Here is a 19,365-nt window from a genome sequence, read left to right as displayed (position 1 = left end):
TATGCTCTTTCTTTCTCTTTTCTTCCACCAGATCTACTGTGTTATATTCTCCTACATTCAATTAACATTTCCACAAACTTCCGAATGTTTCCATTCAAATGATACCAAGAATATGCATATCCTTGCCTCTGGGGCTGAGCTACAGGCAGTTAGATTAGGGTACAGTGGGGCAAAAAAGTATTTAGTCAGCCACCAATTGTGCAAGTTCTCCCACTTAAAAAGATGAGAGAAGCCTGTAATTTTCATCATAGGTACACTTCAACTATGGCAGACAAAATGAGAAAAAAAATCCAGTAAATCACATTGTAGGATTTTTAATGAATTTATTTTCAAATTATGGTGGAAAATAAGTATTTGCTCAATAACAAAAGTTTATCTCAATACTTTGTTATATACCCTTTGTTGGCAATGACAGAGGTCAAACGTTTTCTGTAAGTCTTCACAAGGTTTTCACACACTGTTGCTGGTATTTTGGCCCATTCCTCCATGCAGATCTCCTCTAGAGCAGTGATGTTTTGGGGCTGTTGCTGGGCAACACGGACTTTCAACTCCCTCCAAAGATTTTCTATGGGGTTGAGATCTGGAGACTGGCTAGGCCACTCCAGGACCTTGAAATGCTTCTTACGAAGCCACTCCTTCGTTGTCCGGGCGGTGTGTTTGGGATCATTGTCATGCTGAAAGACCCAGCCACGTTTCATCTTCAATGCCCTTGCTGATGGAAGGAGGTTTTCACTCAAAATCTCACGATACATGGCCCCATTCATTCTTTCCTTTACACGGATCAGTCGTCCTGGTCCCTTTGCAGAAAAACAGCCCCAAAGCATGTTTCCACCCCCATGCTTCACAGTAGGTATGGTGTTCTTTGGATGCAACTCAGCATTCTTTGTCCTCCAAACACGACGAGTTGAGTTTTTATCAAAAAGTTATATTTTGGTTTCATCTGACCATATGACATTCTCCCAATCTTCTTCTGGATCATCCAAATGCTCTCTAGCAAACTTCAGACGGGCCTGGACATGTACTGGCTTAAGCAGGGGGACACGTCTGGGACTGCAGGATTTGAGTCCCTGGCAGCGTAGTGTGTTACTGATGGTAGGCTTTGTTACTTTGGTCCCAGCTCTCTGCAGGTCATTCACTAGGTCCCCCCGTGTGGTTCTGGGATTTTTGCTCACCGTTCTTGTGATCATTTTGACCCCACAGGGTGAGATCTTACGTGGAGCCCCAGATCGAGGGAGATTATCAGTGGTCTTGTATGTCTTCCATTTCCTAATAATTGCTCCCACAGTTGATTTCTTCAAACCTAAGCTGCTTACCTATTGCAGATTCAGTCTTCCCAGCCTGGTGCAGGTCTACAATTTTGTTTCTGGTGTCCTTTGACAGCTCTTTGGTCTTGGCCATGGTGGAGTTTGGAGTGTGACTGTTTGAGGTTGTGGACAGGTGTCTTTTATACTGATAACAAGTTCAAACAGGTGCCATTAATACAGGTAACGAGTGGGGGACAGAGGAGCCTCTTAAAGAAGAAGTTACAGGTCTGTGAGAGCCAGAAATCTTGCTTGTTTGTAGGTGACCAAATACTTATTTTCCACCATAATTTGCAAATAAATTCATTAAAAATCCTACAATGTGATTTTCTGGATTTTTTTCCTTCTCATTTTGTCTGTCATAGTTGAAGTGTACCTATGATGAAAATTACAGGTCTCTCTCATCTTTTTAAGTGGGAGAACTTGCACAATTGGTGGCTGACTAAATACTTTTTTTGCCCCACTGTATGTATGTCTTCAGGCAGAAATTGAGAACAAGGGATGCAGCCATAACAAGTTAAATTATATTCTTCTTACTATAAAGTCATATAAAATAATGGCCCAAGACTTAAGCATCTACTAAATGAACAAGCCTACAGCCTATGGCATGGAGCATAGACAGATAACATACAGTAGGCCAACTCATGTTCTGTCCTTCTGAAAATTAATTTTCTTCCTATGTTTCTTTAGACCTGACTAAAATAAATAATGGATTTATTTTGATAGTGTATATTAAATGTATTTATTCAACTTTTTTAAATGTAGATGTTCCAAAGGCACGCGTCAGCCTGGAGATGCTAAATGTATTTATGTTCATTAAAGGTCGAATACCGTGAGACCGGCAGTCTTTTGCATGACAATAACTAGCTGACAAAATGTCATGACCACCACAGCCCTAGGAAGGAACTTCATTATTGCCAATCAGCTGCATTTAAAGCAGAAAACTTGAACTCTAGAAGTGTGTCACGCTTGTTAGAATGGACGGACCAAGGCACAGCGTGATTTGAGTTCCACATCTTAATTTCAAGTGAAACTTCAACAACAACAATAAACAAGCAACGAAACGTGACATACGTGGTGCAACAAGCACAAACACAAACAATATCCCACAACCCAGGTGGGAACAATGGAGAACTTAAGTATGATCCCCAATTAGAGACAACGATAATCAGCTGCCCTTAATTGGGAACCGTACTAAAACCCAAACATAGAAATAATTGACTAGAACACCCCCTAGTCACGACCTGACCTACAACACCATAGAGAACCAAGGGTTCTCTATGGTCAGGGTGTGACAAAGGGTCTTCGTACAGGGCCAAATCTATTCAGATTCAAAGAGAGGAAAAATTCAGGGAAGATCATAGCAAGTTGTTTCAACCAGAAAGATCATGACGATCACAATGGGCCTCATCTCAGTGGTTGGAGTTGACCTCTGCACAACCCTGCTACACTACACACAATCCTTATCACCTCCACCCACAGCTGTGCTCTTACCTGCATGAGACACTGGGATCTAAGCTCAGACACAAGCAGCAGTCCAGGGTGTGCACTGTAAAACAGGTGTGTACTGTAGGTCAGGTTTGCACTGTAGGACAGTATGATGTGTGCGTGTGTGTACTGTATGAGTTTGTGTGTGCATGTATGTGTGTAACCTGTGTGTTTGAGCTAACCTCAAACCCTACTCAGCCAGAAGACAGCAAGAATTTGGACCAAGCCGCAGATGGGCCAGGTTTAACCAATCCATCACCCCCAGGGACGTCACAATGCCGTCCACATCCAAGACCAGAGAAAACGCTTACAGAGTGCAGCATCTGCTGGTATTGATAGCAATGACAGGAGGTGATGTTGTGATGCTTACGGCAGGTTACACCACCTGCACTGCAGGGAGATTCTGACATGAAAATACACACCGGATGTGAGAACAGAACAATCACTGAATCTTAGTATTGTCTACATTGTATGCAATGTTATATACATGAGCCATGTGCCACTGCCAGCACTCATGCTGCATTTGTCAGTCTGATTTTAGATGGAACTTTTGGCCTTAGTTCCTCTGCTGATGGTATATTTGACACACAAGCACACACACATCTTCTTTGATAACCCTTTCTGATGTGCCTTCTAAAGGTACTGTACAACAACTACATGTCACACATTCCACACATGACACATTGTTCACCACACTGACTACTGGAGCAGTTAAAACCTTACACTGGCTGAAGTGCTCTGGCTCTCTGATCTCAATTTCCCAAGCCACCTGCTCCTCTACACCCAACGTGCCCTTTTTTAAACTAGGCAAGTCAGTTAAGAACAAATTCTTATTTTCAATGACAGCCTAGGAACAGTGGGTTAACTGCCTTGTTCAGGGGCAGAACAATAGATTTTTACCTTGTCAGCTTAGGGATTTGATGTTGCAACCTTTCAGTTACAAGTTCAACACTCTAACCACTAGGCTACCTGTCACTCCAAGGCAGAGCCTAAAGAGGCTGCAGTGCTGCTGTGTGTCTGGGAGTTTATCGGGACAAGAATGGCATTGGCATGTATAGCGGTCGTTTTACGGGCTCTTAACCAATTATGCAAAAAAATAATTGTGCTGATCTTAGCTTTTTAATGTACATAATCAATCAGCCATAATTTCCTACGACCGAAAATAGCTTCTGGACATCAGAATAGTGTTCACTAAACTCAATTTGGATGAAGAATTCTACTTCAATGACCCGGGACCAGGCCCTAATCCCAGACACTAGGAAAAGAGGAAAAGACAACAAAATAGAGCCCAACGTGGGGCAATCTGATGAAACTACGAAATAAAGACCGACGTGGGGCAATCTGATGAAACTACGAAATAGAGGCCGACGTGGGGAAATCTGATGAAACTACGAAATAGAGGCTGACGTGGGGGAAATCTGATGAAACCGCGAAATAGAGGCTGACGTGGGGACAATCTGATGAAACCGCGAAATAGAGGCTGACGTGGGGACAATCTGATGAAACCGCGAAATAGAGGCTGACGTGGGGACAATCAGATGAAACTACGAAATAGAGGCTGACGTGGGGGCAATCTGATGAAACCGCGAAATAGAGGCTGGCGTGGGGACAATATGATGAAACCGCGAAATAGAGGCTGAAGTGGGGACAATCTGATGAAACTACGAAATAGAGGCTGACGTGGGCGCAATCTGATGAAACTACAGCGGCAAGTGAATAAACCGCCTCTACCCGACCCCCCCGTCTCAGCCTCCAGTATTTATGTTGTAGTAGTCTATGTGCCGGGGGGCTCCTGTCTCATCTGGTGAAGTTCTCCTGTCTTATCTGGTGTCCTGTGTGAACTTAAGTATGCTCCCTCTAATTCTCTCTCTCTCTCCCTCCTCTCCCGGAGGACCTGAGCCCTAGGACCATGCCTCAGGACAACCTGGACTGATGGCTCCTGGCTGTCCCCAGTCCACCTGGTCGTGCTGCTGTTCCAGTTTCAACTGTTCTGCCTGTTCTGCCTGACTCCCCCCCCCTCTCTCTCTCACTTACTCTCTCTACCAAACCTGCTGTCTCACCTCTGAATGCTCAGCTATGAAAGCCAACTGACATTTACTCCTGAGGTGCTGACCTGTTGCACGCTCTACAACCACTGTGATTATTATTTGATCCTGCTAGTCATCTATGAACGTTTGAACATCTTGAAGAACAATATGGCCTTAATGGACATGTATCCTTTAATCTCCACCTGGCACAGCCAGAGGAGGACTGGCCACCCCTCAGACCCTTTGTCCTCTCTAGGTTTCTTCCTTGGTTCCTGCCTTTCAAGGGAGCTTCTACATCTGCATTGCTTGCTGTTTGGGGTTTGAGGCTGGATTTCTGTATAAGCACTTTGTGACATCTGCTGATGTAAAAAGGGATTTATAAATACATTTGATTGATTACCCTCTGTTTTATTTGGCAAATGTACAATTACTGGAGAACAAACTAGACAAGCTCTGTCTGAGACAATCCTATCAACAGGACCTGAAGAACTGTAATATCGTATGCTTCACAGAGTCGTGACTGAACAAGGACATGGTCAATATAAATCTAGCTAGTTTTTCTATGCATCGGCAGGACATAACGGCAGCGTCTCGTGAACTCAAGGGCAGGGTGTGTGTCTCTTTGTCAACAACAGTAGGTGTACGATCTCTAATATTAAAGAAGTCTCAAGGTTCTCCTCACCTGAGTTAGAATACCTCATGATAAGCTGTAGACCATACTATTTACCATACTATTATTTTTATAGCTGTCTACTTACCACCACAAACTGATGCTGCCACTAAGGCCGCACTCAACAAGTTATTATAGGACCATGAGCCAACAAGAAAACGCTCATCCAAAGGCAGCGCTCCTAGTGGCCGGTAATTTTAATGCAGGAAAACTGAAATCCATTTTACCTCATGTCACCTGTGCAACCAGAGGTAAAAAAGCTCTAGATCACCTTCACTCCACAGAGACGCATATAAAGCTCCTCCTCGCTCTCCATTTGGCAAATCTGACCATAACTCTATCCTCCTGATTCCTGCTTACAAGCAAAAACTCAAACAGGAAGTACCAGTGACACGCTCAATTTGGAAGTGGTCCGATGAAGTGGATGCTAAGCTACAAGACTGTTTTGCTAGCAGTGACTGGAATATGTTCCGCGATTCATCTGGTGGCGTTGAGGAGTTCAGTCACCGGCTTCATTAATAAGTGCATCGACGACATCGTCCCAACAGTGACCGTACGTACATACTGTATCCCAACCAGAAGCCATGGATTATAGCCAACATCTGGACAGAGCTAAAGGCTAGAGCTGCAGATTTCAAGGAGCAGGACACTAACCCTGACACTTATAAAAAATCTTGCTACTCATCATACACTGAGTGTACAAAACATTAAGGACACCTGCTCTTTCCATGATATAGACTGACCAGGTGAATCCAGGTAAAAGCTATGATCCCTTATTGATGTAACTTGTTAATTCCACTTCAATCAGTGTAGATGAAGGGGAGGTTAAATAATGATTTTGAAGCTTTGAGACAATTGAGACATGGATTGTGTGTGTGACATTCAGAGGGTGAATGGGAAAGACAAAAGATTTAAGTGCCTTTGAACAGGATATGGTAGTAGGTGTCAGGCGTATCGTTTGTGTCAAGAACTGCAATGCTGCTGGGTTTTTCACACTAAACAGTTTCCCATGTGTATCAACAATGGTCCACCACTCATAGGACATCCAGCCAACTTGACCCAACTGTGGGAAGCATTGGCATCAACATGGGCCAGCATCCCAGTGGAATGCTTTTGACTCCTTGACACCCTGACAAATTGAGGCTGTTCTGAGGGCAAAGGGGGTCCAACTCAATATTGTAAAGCTGTTTCTAATGTTTGGTATACTCAGTGTACATACATTGACTTATTTACTTGTGGAACAGCGCATACAGTGCAACATGAAATAGATGCATAATACATGCTATCAAGGTCAACTTCAAATACTGTACCAACATCAATAAGAAAGTAACCAGAGCATAAAACAGTTGACTGGAAATGCCATATCAGTTTAAAAACAATGTAAAAAAGATATATTATAAAGCCCTTTTTTGCTTTCTTGATTAAGGCATCTCCAAAATGTAGGTGTTTCAGTCTAGCTCAGTGCTTTCTGTGGTGGTGGGGCAGCCAGCGGAAAATACAGAGCGTAGGGGTTGGTAATGTTCTCTAGTCGCGCCGTGATTGGCTCAGTGTTCTGTCACTCATGGGGACACTACATCGCTGCAAAATCTATGGGGAGAGCTCGATAATTCAAGCCCCTTGCGTGCTGCCATAGAGTTACATTAGAAGTGCCCATCCAAGAAGGTCACTGATAAAATGACGTCAAATCACCTCATATGTACCGTAGCTTAAATTGGACTGATAATGTCAACATCCTACTTTCTAAATCTTAGCAGTCATCATCATTAATCAAGTTGACAATCTACTGGCAAATCCTTTTATTTTCAGTGGAGTGGGTGTGTGGTCCAAGTCTGGGTTTAAGGGTCTCTTTTCCAAGCTTTAAAGGATAAACATTCAACATTGGCCATTCTGTCAATCCAGCATGACTTCTGGAAACTCTGAACTGGGAAATCTCAGACTTCAGTGAGTTCAAGACAACTGGGATCTCCGACTGGGAAAATAAGTTTTGAACGGTAATCCAACGCGGAATTCCAAGTTGGGAACTCTGGCCTCTTTCTAGAGCTCGAAACTGAAGATCACTGATGTCATGATTCAACCTTGTTTTTTTTCTACAAGTTCCCAGTTGTCTTGAAAGCACCATAAATCCAGAGAATGGCAGACTTTAATGACAAAATTAGCGACAAAGGATCGCTGCGCCACCTTCCTGTTGAAGTGAGCACAGCACAACAAGTTGAGTCCAAAAATGTATTGTATGCTGCTGCATAAATTATGTAACATGACAGGGAGATATGTATACTATAGCTAAGAAAGTAATACCAAGTGTATGTTGTGTAGTAAGCTGTTCGTAGCCCATGTGCTTCACCCTAATCATTTTCACCCTTTTCACCTAATAACTTAGCCTACTCTTCTGACTTGGTGGCGCACATTTAGCCTATAGTCTGTATTAGAGAAATGCCATCATTGAATATTGTAAGAGCTTTCATTGTCTGCTTATATGCCCCCTTTATTTATCTCACGGTTCTGAAATGGTGTACAGGGAGAATACTGTCAGAACGGCCCATGTTCTGAATTCTGTCGCGGTACATTTCAAAAGTGCTGAACAACTAGTTATATTGACTACGTCCGTCCCAGCTCACTCATTAACGTCTTAATCTAAATTATGGATTCCTTCCTATCCGCTCATCATCCCCTTATGCCATAGTTTGTACATCCCAATTGTCAGTAGAAACCCCGTTTGTTTAAGCAAGTCAGCCATATCAGCTACGGTTTGTTTAAGGCAGTAAATGAGGCTGAATTAACTGTTTTGCTGCCAGAATAGGCTCCGCTGATAGCCAGGTGTAGCAGGCGTTGGGACTGCTGAAGGACCTAACAGTTTGTGGGCACAGTTTGGCACCGTTATAGTGTAATTAATGTATTGTTTAGTGTTGTGTAGTGGCTTTGCTGGCATGCCCCACCAAGCGTTACATGCTAAAATCGCCACTGATTGTATAAACAAAGAAGTCGGCTCTGAGAGTATAGAAACATTTTGTATCAATAAGGCAGCGAGAATATTAACATTGCAACATAGTTGCCAACAAGGAAGAGGACCGACCGCACAAATGTTTCCCCGGGCCAGCTTGTCTCTATCTGATTATTGTGGTGCCTACATAGCATTTGCACTATCTGGGTGCTCATTATATTTACTTAGCAATATTTAATTATGTTTTGCTAGCATTAATCCGTTAGAATATGACATTTTAATTCAGGAAAATGGGCAAGCAAGACTGATAGAGTGAGAGGTGGAAATGTATTATACCAGAGGCAGATAGGCTTCAGGTAGGGATTAGGGATGCAGGCAGAGGATGATGATGAAGTAGGCCTACAGCAAGAAGTTAAAAAGTTAGCCCAACTAAATCATTAATGATTTGCATTTTCTCAATTATCGTTCTGTCACTGCAATGCAATGCACATTTGTTATTGTATTTGAAGCCAAAAACATGACATGTGTTTAGGGGGAATGCTCTAAATAGCAAGTTGTTCAGTTCATACCTATAGGCCTACATGAAACAAAAATTGCACTAGCCTACTGGGCAAATAAATTAAAATAACAATTATGCTTACAGCTATCACAATTTATATTTTAATAGCAATTAAGCAGGTTTTAGTTTTGAATGGTCCCCACCTCTCAATTCCCAGTTAAATTAACCCCTGGCTATCAAATTACATTATGTTAAACGGGTGTCCTGACTCTCTGAGGTCATTAAAGATCCCATGGCATTTATCGTAAGAGTAGGGATGTTAACCTTGGTGTCCTGGCTAAATTCCCAATCTGGCCCTCAAACCATCACGGTCACCTAATAATCCCCGGTTTACGATTGGCTCATTCATCCCCCTCCTCTCCCCTGTAACTATTCCACAGGTCGTTGCTGTAAATGAGAACGTGTTCTCAGTCAACTTACCTGGTAAAATAACGGATAAATAAAATAAAAATGTTCAAATGCCAACATCAAATTCAAAGCAATAGGTGCACTGCCTAAAAGACACTGCCCTCAGCTTTCTAAAACAGTCAGAAAAGGCGCACAGGCTGTCTGCTCTCCGAGCAGTGCTTCCATGGTCCTAAAGCCAGCCACAACACTTAAAAGCCGTTGCATTTTAATCGGAATTGGAATGATTTTTACTTTTTGTTGTTGTTGCCAACTTCAAAGGAATAATTTGTTGGTCTTTACCTAGGGTATGGGCACCCAACTAACGCCCCCGGGGAAGGCTATCGACTATTATTAGGTGACAACTTTTTGGTGTCGCTCATCTGCAGTACATCCCCTCTAGCTCCCGTGTCCTCACTTGGGAAGACCTGCACTGTCCTCTAGTGGTGAAAAGAAATCAAATACTATTGTGATAACGTGGGGAAACTATTTTTTATCTTCGTAATATAGGACTTTGTTTGCACTTGCAAAAAAAATCCGACATTTAGAAGATAAAGGTGGAAAGATGATAACCCAATCCAAGGAATGAAGGTAGAATGTAGGTGGAGAAGACAGGAAATAGACTGTGTCTGAGTAGGAAGGCAAAGTCAGAGTAGGGGGGAAAGTCTGACTAGGAGGCTAAAGCATAGACAGAAAGTAAGGTTCGTAATAGGCTATCAAAGTCCGAGTAGGAGGGCAAAGTCTGAGTAGGAGGCCTAATGTGACCACCACAAGAGAGCTCGAACTTGCTTTACTGACCATATTGATACTTTTGATGATTGGCCAAATTATAAAACACAAATTAGCCTATGATATGAATTAATAACGACAAGATTAGCTAATTACATCAAATCAAATTGTATTTCTCGCATACACATATTTAGCAGATGGATGTTATTGCGGCAGTGGAGGCTGGTGGGAGGAGCTATAGTAGGAGGGCTGACTGTAATTGCTGGAATGGAATTAATGGGACGGTATAAAACATAAGGAAACGACATGTATGTATGTAATATATATATATATATATAGTACCAGTTAAAAGTTTGGACACATCTACTCATTCAAGGGTTTTTCTTTATTATTTCTCTTTTCTACGTTGTAGAATAATAGTGAAGACATCAACTATGAAATAACACATTTGGAATCATGTAGTAACCAAAAAAGGGTTAAAGAAATTCTTCAAAGTAGCCACCCTTTGCCTTGATGACAGCTTGCACACTCTTGGTATTCTCTCAGCCATGCATTCCAGGTGAGGTAGTCACCTGGAATGCGTTTCAATTAACAGGTGTTTCTTGTTAAAAGTTGTGGATTTTCTTTTTTTCTTAATGTGTTTGAGCAAATAAGTTAATGTTGTGACAAGGTAGGGGGTGGTATACATAAGATAGCCCTATCTGGTAAAAGACCAAGTCCGTATTATGGCAAGAACAGCTCAAATAAGTAAAGAGAAACGACAGTCCATCATTACTTGAAGGTGACATGAAGGTCAGTCAAAGCGGAAAATGTAAAGAACTTTGAAAGTTTCTTCAAGTGCGGTCGCAAACACCATCATGAAACAAGTGGTGTAAAGCACTTAAGTAAAAATACTATAAAGTACTACTAAAGTCGTTTTTTTTGGCATCTGTACTTCACTTTACTATTTTTACTTTTACTTCACTACATTCCTACAGAAAATAATGTACTTTTTACTCCATGCATTTTCCCTGACACCCAAAAGTACTTGTTACATTTTTAATTCTTAGCTGGACAGGAAATTGATCAAATTCACGCACTTATCAGGAGAACACCCCTGGTCATCTCTACTGCTTCTGATCTGGCGGACTCACTAAACACCAGTGCTTCGGTTTGTGTTGGAGTGTGCCCCTGGCCACCAGTAAAAAATATATATATATTTTGAAATCATGCCGCCTGGTTTGAAATGATTTGTACTTTTACTTTTGATACTTAACTACATTTTATCAATACCATTTACTTTTGATACTTAAGTATATTTAAAACCAAATACTTTTAGACTCAAGTAGTATTTTACTGGTGACTTTCACTTTTACTTGAGTAATTCTTTATTTACATATCTTTACTTTTACTCAGGTATGACAATTGAGTACTTTTCCATCACTGGATGAAACTGGCTCTCATGAGTACTGCCACAAGAAAGGAAGACCCAGAGTTACCTTTGCTGCAGAGGATAAGTTCATTAGAGTTAACTGCACCTCAGATTGCAGCCCAAATAAAGTAACAGACACATCTCAACATCAACTGTTCAGAGGAGACTGCGTGAATCAGGCCTTCATGGTTGAATTGCTGCACAGAAACCACTACTAAAGGACACCAATAAGAAGAAGAGACTTGTTTGGGTCAAGAAACACAAGCAATGGATATTAGACCGATGGAAATCTGTCCTTTGGTCTGTTGAGTCAAAATGTGCTATTTTTGGTGCCTCCGTGTCTTTGTGAGACACAGAGTAGGTGAACGGATGATCTTTGCATGGGTGGTTCCCACTGTGAAGCATGGAGGAGGAGGTGTGGGGGTGCTTTGCTGGTGACACTGTCTGTGATTTATTTAGAATTCTAGGCACACTTAACCAGCAAGGCTACCATAGCATTCTGCAGCGATACGCCATCCCATCTGGTTTGCACTTAGTGGGACAATCATTTGTTTTTCAACAGGACAATGACCCAAAATACACCTCCAGGCTGTGTAAGGGCTATTTGACCAATGAAGGAGAATGATGTAGTGCTGCATCAGATGACCTGGCCTCCACAATCACCCGACCTCAACCCAATTGAGATGGTTTGGGATTAGTTGGACCGCAGAGTGAAGGAAAAGCAGCTAACAAGTGCTCAGTATATGTGGGAACTCCTTCAAGACTGTTGGAAAAGCATTCCTCACGAAGCTGGTTGAGAGAATGCCAAGAGTTTGCAAAGCTATTATCAAGGCAAATAGTGGCTACTTTGAAGAAGCTCAAATATAAACTATATTTGGATTTGTTTAACACTTTTTTCATTACTACATGATTCCATATGTGTTATTTCATAGTTTGATGTCGTCAGTATTATTCTACAATGTAGAATTTGGAAGAAATAAAGAAAAACCCTTGAATCAGTAGATGTGTTCGGACACATCTACTCATTCAAGGGTTTTTCTTTCTTTTTGTAGAATAATAGTGACGACATCAAAACTATGAAATAACACATATGGAATCATGTAGTAACGAAAAAAGTGTAAAACAAATCAAAATATAGTTTATATTTAGTCAGAAGTTTACTTACACCTTAGCCAAATACATTTCAACTCAGTATTTCACAATTCCTTACATTTAATCCTGGTAAAAATTCCCTGTCTCAGGTCAGTTAGGATCACCACTTTATTTTAAGAATGTGAAATGTCAGAATAATAGTAGAGAAAATTATTTATTTCAGCTTTTATTTCTTTCATCACATTCCCAGTGGGTCAGAAGTTTACATACACTCAATTAGTATTTGGAAGCATTGCCTTTAAATTGTTTAACTTGGGTCAAACATTTTGGGTAGCCTTCCACAAGCTTCCCGCAATAAGTTGGGTGAGTTTTGGCCCATTCCTCCTGACAGAGCTGGTGTAACTGAGTCATGTTTGTAGGCCTCCTTGCTCACACACGCTTTTTCAGGTCTGCCCACAAATTCTCTATAGGATTGAGGTCAGGGCTTTGTAATGGCCACTCCAATACCTTGACTTTGTTGTCTTTAAGCCATTTTGCCACGACTTTGGAAGTATGCTTGGGGTCATTGTCCATTTGGAAGACCCATTTGCGACCAAGCTTTAACTTCATGACTGATGTCTTGAGATGTTGCTTCAATATATCCACATCATTTTTCGTCCTCATGATGCCATCTATTTATTTATTTTTTATTTTTTATTTTTTTTAACCTTTATTTAACTAGGCAAGTCAGTTAAGAACAAATTCTTATTTTCAATGACGGCCTAGGAACAGTGGGTTAACTGCCTGTTCAGGGGCAGAACGACAGATTTGTACCTTGTCAGCGCGGGGATTTGAACTTGCAACCTTCCGGTTACTAGTCCAACACTCTAACCACTAGGCTACCCTGCCGCCCCAGGACAAGTGAAGTGAAGTGCACCAGTCCCTCCTGCAGCAAAGCACCCCCACAACATGATGCTGCCACCCCCGTTCTTCACGGTTGGGATGGTGTTCGTCGGCTTGCAAGCCTCCCCCTTTTTCCTCCAAACATAACGATGGTCATTATGGCCAAAGAGTTCTATTTTTGTTTCATCAGACCAGAGGACATTTCTCCAAAAAGTACAACCTTTGTCCCCATGTGCAATTGCAAACCGTAGTCTGGCTTTTTTATGGTGGTTTTGGAGAAGTGGCTTCTTCCTTGCTGAGCGGCCTATCAGGTTATGTCGATATAGGACTCATTTTACTGTGGATATAGATACGTTTGTACCTGTTTCCTCCAGCATCTTCACAAGGTCCTTTGCTGTTGTTCTGGGATTGATTTGCATTTTTCGCACCAAAGTACGTTCATCTCTAGGAGACAGAGCGCGTCTCCTTCCTCAGCAGTATGACGGCTGCATGGTCCCATGGTGTTTATACTTGCATACTATTGGAACTAAGGGGTCTAGCCCGAACCATGAAAAACAGCCCCAGACCATTATTGCTCCTCCACCAAACTTTACAGTTGGAACTATGCAATCGGGCAGGTAGCGTTCTCCAAACCCAGATTTGTCCGTTGTACTGCCAAATGGTGAAGCGTGATTCATCACTCCAGAGATCATGTTTCCACTGCTCCAGAATCCAATGGCAGTGAGCTTTATACAACTTCAGCCGACGCTTGGCATTGCGCATGGTGATCTTAGGCTTGTGTGCAGCTGCTCGGCCATCGAAACCCATTTCATGAAGCTCCCAACAAACAGTTATTGTGCTGACGTTCCTTCCAGAGGCAGTTTGGAACTCGGTAGGGAGTGTTGCAACCAAGGACAGACGTTGTTACGCACTATGCGCTTCTGCACTCGGCATTCCGGTTCTGTGAGTTTGTGTGGCCTACCACTTGCTCCTAGACATTTCCACTTCACAATAACAGCACTTACAGTTGACCAGGGCAGCTCTAGCATGGCAGAAATTTGACAAACTGACTTGTTGGAAAGGTGGCATCCTAAGACAGTGCCATGTTGAAAGTCACTGAGCTCTTCAGTAAGGCCATTCTACTGCCAATGTTTGCATGGTTGTGTGCTCGATTTTATACACCTGTCAGCAATGGGTGTGACTGAAATAGCCAAATCCGCTAATTTGAAGGGGTGTCCATATACTTTTGTATATATAGTATATTTGAAGAAAACGTAGGATAAAATGGTATATGTATAGCAACAGTTAAATAGGATGGTCTTGACTAGAATACAGTACAGTGCCTTTGGAATGTTTTCAGCCCCCCTGACTTTTTCCACATTTTGTTACGTTACAGCCTTATTCTAAAATGTATAAAATATTTTTTTTCATCAGCAATCTACAAACAATACCCCATAATGACGAAGCAAAAACAGGTTTTTAGAAACAGAAATACCTTATTTAAATAAGTATTCAGACCCTTTGCTATGAGACTCGAAATTGAGCTCAGGTGCATCCTGTTTCCATTGATCATCCTTGAGATGTTTCTACAACTTGATTGGAGTCTACCTGTGGTAAATTCAATTGATTGGACATGATTTGGAAAGGCACACACCTGTCTATATAAGGTTCCACAGTTGACAGTGCATGTCAGAGCAAAAACCAAGCCTTGAGGTCGAAGGAATTGCCCGTAGAGCTCCGAGACAGGATTGTGTCAAGGCACAGATCTGGGGAAGGGTACCAAGAAATTTCTGCAGCATTAAAAGTCCCCAAGAACACAGAGGCCTCCATCATTCTTAAATTGAAGAAGTTTGGAACTACCAAGACTCATCCTAGAGCTGGCCGTCCAGCCAAACTGAGCAATCGGGGGAGAAGGACTTTGGTCAGGGAAGTGACAAAGAACCGAACGGTCACTCTGACAGAGCTCTAGAGTTCCTCTGTGGAGATAGGAGAACCTTCCAGAAGGGCAACCATCTCTGCAGCAATCCACCAATCAGGTCTTTATGGTAGTGGCCAGACGGAAGCCACTCCTCAGTAAAAAGCACAACAGCCCGCTTGGAGTTTGCCAAAATGAACATAGACTCACAGACCATGAGAAACAAGATTCTCTGGCCTGATGAAACTAAGTTAGAACTCTTTGGCCTAAATCCCAAGCGTCACATCTGGAGGATTTTATTACAATTTTTATGTAATCTTTATTTAACTAGGCAAGTCGGTTAACAAATTCTTATTTACAATGACGGCCTATCAAAAGGCAAAAGACAAAAAGACGTCCTGCGGGGACCGGGGCTTGGATCAAAAAAGATATATAACATATAAATATAAGTCAAAACACACATCACGACAAGAGAGACAACACAAAACTACATAAAGAGAGACCTACGACAACAACATAGCAAGGCAGCAACACATGACAACACAGCATGGTAGCAACACAACATGACAACAACATGGTAGGAAAACAACATGGTAGCAGCACAAAACATGGTACAAACATTATTGGGCACAAACAACAGTGCAAAGGGCATGAAGGTAGAGACAACAATACATCACGCAAAGCAGCCACAACTGTCAGTAAGTGTGTCCATGATTGAGTCTTTGAATGAAGAGATTGAGATAAAACTGTCCAGTTTGAGTGTTTGCTGCAGCTCGTTCCAGTCGCTAGCTGCAGCGAACTGAAAAGACGAGCGACCCAGGGATGTGTGTGCTTTGGGGACATTTAACAGAATGTGACTGGCAGAACGTGTGTTGTATGTGGAGGATGAGGGCTGCAGTAGATATCAGATAGGGGGGAGTGAGGCCTAAGGGGGTTTTATAAATAAGCATCAACCAGTGGGTCTTGCGACGGGTATACAGAGATGACCAGTTTACAGAGGAGTATAGAGTGCAGTGGTGTGTCCTATAAGGAGCAATGGTGGCAAATCTGATGGCCGAATGGTAAAGAACATCTAGCCGCTCGAGAGAACCCTTACCTGCTGATCTATAAATTATGTCTCCGTAATCTAGCCGAGTTAGGATGGTCATCTGAATCAGGGTTAGTTTGGCAGCTGAGGTGAAAGAGGAGCGATTACGATAGAGGGAACCAAATCTAGATTTAACTTTAGCCTGCAGCTTTGATATGTGCTGAGAGAAGGACAGTGTACTGTCTAGCCATACTCCCAAGTACTTGTATGAGGTGACTACCTCAACCTCTAAACCCTCAGAGATAGTAATCACACCTGTGGGGAGAGGGGCATTCTTCTTACCAAACCACATTACCTTTGTTTTGAAGGTGTTCAGAACAAGGTTAAGGATAGAGAAAGCTTGTTGGACACTGTTGTAGAGAATTTAACACAAAATCCAGGGAGGGGCCAGCTGAGTATAAGACTGTATCATCTGCATATAAATGGATGAGAGAGCTTCCTACTGCCTGAGCTATGTTGTTGATGTAAATTGAGAAGAGCATGGGGCCTAGGACTGAGCCTTGGGGTACTCCCTTGGTGACAGGCAGTGGCTGAGACAGCAGATTTTGGGGGTCATCACTGGTCAGGTAGGGGGATTCTAGCCTACTTTAAAAAATAAATATCCAAAATAAATATTCTTAATCCATACATTATTTGGCTCTGGTATTTGTAAAAAAATAAAAAATAAAGTTTTTAAAAATAGAAAAGAATGGCAAACGAATATCATCATGAGCCAACTTTTGCTGTTTGTAACCAAGTGGGAGTAAATATCAGTTGGTCGCACTCTTGTGATTTGAACTAGTTGAAAAATGCTGATTGGCTAATGGCCAACAAGCTCGCTATGTAAACAATAAACTAAAAGTACGGATATCATGCTTGTAAACAAATGATAGTGTTCAAAAACTATATTATTAATAGATTGCTTTTTGTAAATAAAGTTTTGTTGTGCTGAAAATGCTGTTATCAATGTCATTTCCTTAGTAGGTGACATCAGAGGTCAGCATATGGGAGCTCAGTATGATAGACAAGTTTCCCACTCATAATTACCTGTTAGAGGGCCATTCAAGTGGATTTTTCCCAGTCGTGTGTGGTCAATTTCCATTTCCCACTTGGTTACGAATGCAGCATTAACCTGCTGTGTTGGCCTACATTTGGCTGTTCCTGATGTTGTGTTCTGTATGTCCTGTCCTCTATGTTGTTTGTTATGTGTGTACTGTGTAGTCTTCTAAGTACTCCAATTCCTTCAAGGGAAAATAAATTGCATCGAATTCAATTGAAATACTGTTTGTTAGTCAGTTTGTCCCTAGAATGTTGGAAACACTGTCTACTACAGATTAGACAACATTCTATTCTCACATTCTATTATATGTGATGTCAAGTCTTATTATTACATTTAGTTTTGTAGCCATGATAAAACACTCAGGACAACACATAAGGACATTTTAATCAATTAAATTATTAACGCTCTCGAGTGGCACGGCGGTCTAAGGCACTGCATCTCAGTGCTAGAGGCGTCACTACAGACACCCTGGTTTGGATCCAGGCTGCATTGTAACCGGCTGTGATTGGGAATCCCATAGGGCAGCGCACAATTGGCCCAGCGTTGTCTGGGTTTGGCTGGTGTAGGCCATCATTGTAAATAAGAAATTGTCCTTAACTGACTTGCCTAGTTAAATAAAGGTTCAATTAAAAAACGTCTGTTCTGTAATTCAGTGTGCAGCTAGCTAGTGTTGACCATAATGGCCCTTTAATACTCAATAATGTAGCCATTCATATTAAAAACTATAATAAGTAACTCATAAGTCTGTGTACATACACACGCACGCTTGCACAGACGGGTATTGGGGATGTGTATGACCCTCATTCAACACTGATTTATAACACATGGTGCCAGTAGAGATGTCAATTTGGTTTCAACCATGTTATTATTACACTTGTGTTATAAGATTCCATAAAATGTGTGCTTTTATTATAATAATAATAATAAGACTCGACATCAGTTCTGCTATCAAAGACAACAGCCTATTGTAGTCTAACTACTGGTATTGGTTAGGACTAGGTGGTCTATAGCCCCACAGTGGAGGTTTCATAATACCCATAAAACCTACCGGTCAAACAGGGAAATGGTTCCAATCGTTTTTCCACCATTCATTTTTCCCATAGGGGATTTTAGAAACATTTAAAATAAGGGTGACCTTGGCATGACCTTTTAATACCCATTTAAATTTCTCTAGGACAAGGTGACTTTTATAAATATATTCGGCTCTATTTACTCTCAGATTCTAAAATGCTAATTAGCATCAACGTAGAGATCGTTTGATTTGATTTGAAAAAGCATGGAAAACTACAAATACCTGCAAGCTCCTGCACGTCATCTCTAGTTGACACCTTTGCTACCAGGTATTATGTCAATTTAAAACTTGCACAAGACAGTTGAAATGTAGCCAATTTATTACTACATTTACCTAAAATTAGCTAGTTAATCCATAGAATCTTACCTTTGCCACGATTGGGCAGTCTCGTCCAGATCATCATGGCATTTGTAGTACTTTAATAACTAAATGACAATCGCCCCGTAGCACACACTTCTGTCATCATGAAGTACTTTGAGAGGCCAGTTAATTAAGGATCATATCACCTCTACCTAACCTGACACCAATTTGCTTACCGCCCCAATAGATCCACAGACGATGCAATCACCATTGCACTGCACACTGCCCTATCCCACCTGGACAAGAGAAATACCTATGTACGAATGCTGTTCATTGACTATAGCTCAGCCTTCAACACCATAGTACCCTCCAAGCTCATCATCAAGCTCGGGGCCCTGGGTCTGAACTCTGCCCTGTGCAACTGGGTCCTGGACTTCTTGACGGGCCACCCCCAGGTGGTGAAGGTAGGGAACAACACCTCCACTTCACAGA

The sequence above is a fragment of the Salvelinus fontinalis genome, chromosome 21 (assembly GCF_029448725.1).
Source record: "Salvelinus fontinalis isolate EN_2023a chromosome 21, ASM2944872v1, whole genome shotgun sequence".
NCBI classification, from domain to species: domain Eukaryota; kingdom Metazoa; phylum Chordata; class Actinopteri; order Salmoniformes; family Salmonidae; genus Salvelinus; species Salvelinus fontinalis.
Note: the sequence above shows the minus strand (reverse complement) of the source record.